Below are 4889 nucleotides of genomic sequence, written 5' to 3'. Positions count from 1 at the left end.
GCTGATAGAAACAACTGGTTTAGGGAAAGAGACCGTGCAAGCAGTGTCTATTCCAAATTTTATCTACTTTCTCGAGCTCTATTCTTCCATTTCCCCCTCTCAGCCGACTGACCTTACCTCCACTTTAACTTACAAAAGGGAAGCCACTTCAACTTCCAGTCACTGAAACTAGCCTAATTTGTGTCTGCCCTCAACTTTTTCTCCTTCCTACTGTCATAATGAAAGCAATGTCTCTACTCTTTTTAGTCCTCCCTCCTGGGCTCTGGATTCCATTCCCTTCTGCCTTCTCAGGGTCCTTACCGCATTCATCATCCCTCTCATTCCTGGATATTCAAAATCTCCTCGCATCCTTAAAACGTTCTCCAGGGAATGAACAGAACTGAAATGTGGCTGACTAGAAGGAACTTGGACTGTGTCCAGCAGGCCAAGAAAGATGCAGAAGCTACCTTAGGTCTAGAAGGGTAAGCAGAGACATCAATTAGATTGTACAGAATAGTCCATAATGGCAAAATACTTAAATTCTAGACCAGAGTATTTAATCAGTCTTACCAAACGGGACTAGTGATGGTTGGGTGTATTGGCCCTGTGCCCTTTTTATACTACCTGCTGGGAGGTGGTGTCTCTAAATCCAAGGTGTTAATCACAGTCCAAAGATATCAAAGAATTCTGCTTCCAAATAAGGGTGAAGAGGCACTTTTCATCAATTTCTTACTGACAAATTCTGAGGATCAAAGGGAAGGCTTGCAAGAATCACAGGTTCTGTCAAGTGTGCGTGCATATATGCCCTTGATATGCATGACTTGGCCACATAGGGATTATAAAATCATAAAGAGCAGTGTTATCTTTTCCACAGAGCTGCATATGAAGTTCCTCCCAATTGCAAATACATTTAATATCCCCAATAGGGCAAGAACAGTTGGGGATATAAAAAATGAAAGACAATTTTAGTTTTGGCAAGACTGACTAGAGAGTTCTTTCAGAGTCATTATGAGACATTACTGCCTGCATTACAGAAACAATCCACAGAAGCCAAGTTTTGGCCACTTAATTAGGACATATGGAGGCTGCTCTAACATTAAGGGAGCTGCACTATCAAGGCAGAGCTAAAGCAGGAAAAAAATGGTGCCCAAATTTCAACCCTAAAAACTAAATGGGTGAATGTTCTATGTCTTAGTTAACTTTTCCAAAAAATGAAATTTTCCCCAGTAAAAGGACAACCTGGATTCATTTCTGCCACAGGGTTCTTCTCAAAACCAAAATGAATTCTCTGAATATAGGGAATTTAAATATATGATTAAAGAAGAGTTCATACATCTGTGTGCTTTATTCCAGCCAAGTTATCACCATGTGTCACTCCCTTTCTGCAAATGCTCCTCAATAAAGGTGACCCAATATGCAGCAAACCCCTGAGTAATGGCTAGTACCGGACAAGTAGTTTTAGAATGAGGGTTATTTAAGTATCTAATGTCCTATGTGCATTTAAGTCCTCCTACAGACAGCCTAAATGCAAATCCACTGGCCCCTCAAACGGGACCTTGAAAAATAAACCTGATGTGTAGAGAAGAAGAAAGAAGGTTCCAAGTAGGAGCAACAGGATGAGGAAAGGCACAAAGTAATGAGATATTAAAAAGCTTCTAGACAACCTTGCCAATTTTTCAAATGGTTCAGTTGTTTCCTACCACATATTCAATGGCAGAGACACATTCATACTCAACATTGGATGATGATGAAACAGAAGTGAACTACGTTTATATGCAATTTTCAAAAAGTTTTAGGGTATATATACAGATGCATAAGCTCCCTACATATTTCTTCAAAGGATTCAAAAGCGTCTGGAAAACTCTGCCTCAACTTAAACAATGCAATCGTCCTACAGCATTTTGTTTTAAACTCAATTTTATCTCTAACTGAATTTTATTGTAGTTTGTCTGTGTGTATCTCTCCTATAGCAAAAGATAGTGCATATCTCCGGATATGGACTACATCTTATTTATCTCTGTCTTTTCAGTGCCTATTCTTGCCAAATGGATTAGTGAATAAATTAATGTCCTTTGTCCCATCTTTATAAAGGGGAAACTAAGGGAACATTCAAAAGACTTCCTCTAAAGCAAGGAATAAGATAATATTAATAGGTCTTCAGGATGGTAATGTTCTAATGAATAATACACAAGCAAGATTCCACTGCTACCTCGTGGAGTGGCCCTCACCCAGCTGCTTTGTCTAACTAGGCATTGGTTTCTTTTTCTGTAAAATAGGGTCATCTGGTACTTGAGAAGACCTAGCTGTTTGGTTCCTTATTCTGTCCAGATGAATGTTTCTGGTTCCTCAATGTATTATTACCATTCAGACATAGGTGACTCACACTGACCACTACTAAAAAAACCCAAAAAGACAGGGGCCAAGACCCAGTCTTGTCTTACCTATTTTGAAACAGAATTCAGGGTCTCAGAGCATAGCAATGGTGTCCTTGTTTCAACTCTCACTGGCCAAACCTAATTCCTTTCTAGAGACTCACTAGAGATGTCTACAACTCATTTTGGTTTTGAGAGAAAATACTCACTATAGCTTCCTCTGTCTGTAAAGCTAAAACAAATTGTATGGACTGATTTATTGTATAAAGGTCCCTGTTGTCTTACTAAGGTCAAAACTTAACGGAGAGAAATGTTGTAAATTTACCCATAGATTATACTCATTTGTCTTGTCTGTCACCTAATAATAAGCTAGCAAAATTCTAACAAATAAACAGACTAAGGCCTTTGGAGTTTAACCAAAATGGCCATGTATCTGAAGTATAAATGAGCCTATTTTTGCCATTGAGGTGACACTGAGCATCAAACATGGTAGAGCCTTAAAGAAATCCCAGAGCCTAATCAGTATCATTTTTCCATACTGATTAGCTCTAGTCGAGGATGATAGAAAATAAAGACTAACAAGGAGTGATTAGTGGAAGAAAGCTTCATGGAGAAGCCAGGCCCTGAGGTGGCAAAAGGCAGTGCCTGCTTTGAGAAATGTGATGCCCATGGAGACCACTGTAGAGCTCTGTTAAAATGGCTTATCTCTTTTTTCAGCCTTATTAATTAACAGCTCGTGAACATGCTGGACCACTACTGACTGCAGATCTTACAATCTACCAGTCTTGGTTGGGAAATATGCAAAAGAGCCAACCTCCATTCTTGCACTTTGCTTTTCAGACTTTTAAATCCCTCCACCTCTGGACCTTCACCAATTACCAGTGACCTGGGGCCACTGTATTGTCACAGCACTACTCTCCCAAGCAAAAGGCTTGGAAAGCATGCTGTCTTGATGTCTTCCTGTCAGTGTTTGGCTCTACTCCAATACACATTTCCTAATTCGATTCATCAGAGGTAGAGACCTGTGAGCAAATGTTGCACTTCACCACATAAGAAGTAAAGGTCTTCCCCTTAGGGAGCTTCTTATATAAATAAAACTAAAGGGAGCCTTAGGAATTGATAAACACTTTATCTGGCTGTTTTCACTGAAGATGCCAGAACCAGGGATTTTCTGAGGAGGGAGATGAACAAGAAAAGGACATCTTAAAGCATGAGCAAGGTGAAGAAAAGACATGACAGTATGATGTCATTAAAACTCACTGCAGTCTTCAAGGTGCTTCTTAAGAGAGACAGATTGGCTGAGTGAAATAAAGGAAATGCAAGATTTAAAAATCACCTATGCATTACCACTTGGGTTTTTGCAGTAGCTTGGGAAGTATGGGGTAAGACTAGAGCTAGTGAATTGGCTGTCGTATACACTGTCCTATTTGAAGTAAAGTCATGCCATCTCTGATGTCACTACTGGCTTGCTGTCAGAGAAACAAGCGTATTTATGGAACATTTCAGTATGAACACCTTCAGGAAGGTCCTTGGAGATACTGGAAAAATTACTAACAGATCACATTTGAGAAAGCATTTAACAAGAAAGAACAAGAAGAAACAGTCAAATACAATTCCAAATAAATATTTATTACATTAGGCTTAGAATCCATTTCTCCCTCAAGGCAATTATCCTTGGATAAATGAGTTACTGAATAAACAAAGCTGTTATTATGAGTCAATTCTTCCTATAGCCTTTTTTCATGAAAGCAAATTATTGTGAAAGTTGATCATAATCTGTTATCTACATGGAAATTTGAAAACTGTAGACATTATCAGACAAATTCATTCTCATAAATAAATACACCAAATTACATACAGATAGCATAGGGAACAAGAGCCAAGTCATGGACAGTTGGGATAGGTTTGTCTTATTAATGTAGTTCTTTTCACATATATTTTAAATACCTTTGAGCACATTACCATCTGTGTGTATTCTACTAATGAGCTGTAGCCTCCACGAAGGTCAGTCACTTACCATTGATTAGTTAGATGGAGACTGCTTAATTTCCAAGCCATTAATAAGGCACATTCTCTCGTTAGGTTGAATCTTCCTCTTGTTAGTGCGAGTAATTTATCAATGAGCCTTGAGCAAATCCTGTTGAAGCCTGCTTGCCAGTGAAACTGAGACATGGCACAGAAACTCAACACAAGCTGTACTGGCAGTGCTATAGCACTTAGATGTACCTAATAGTAGGTAACAAGCACCAATAACCTCCCTGTCTGCCTCTTTCCACCCATTTTTTGGATGGTACACTCTTCTAGGAATGGCCCTTCTCAAAGAAATAACACTAGATGGCTTGCCTTATCCAATTACCAAGAAGTGACCTTGGAGGCTGTACACTGTGATCTGTCTTTCTGCTAGCTCTACCTGGACCAGGCCTCTCCCAGGCCCAGAGGACTTAGAGAATTAGGTAAGCAAGTGCCTCATTTGTTTTAAGAGCCTAGTTAATGCACCCCAAGTCATGATTTCCTTTGTCACAGGGTCCAGTCAATTAT

This window comes from Neophocaena asiaeorientalis, unplaced genomic scaffold (assembly GCF_003031525.2).
Source record: "Neophocaena asiaeorientalis asiaeorientalis breed wild unplaced genomic scaffold, Neophocaena_asiaeorientalis_V1.1 scaffold491, whole genome shotgun sequence".
NCBI lineage: Eukaryota > Metazoa > Chordata > Mammalia > Artiodactyla > Phocoenidae > Neophocaena > Neophocaena asiaeorientalis.
This window is presented reverse-complemented; position numbering follows the sequence as displayed.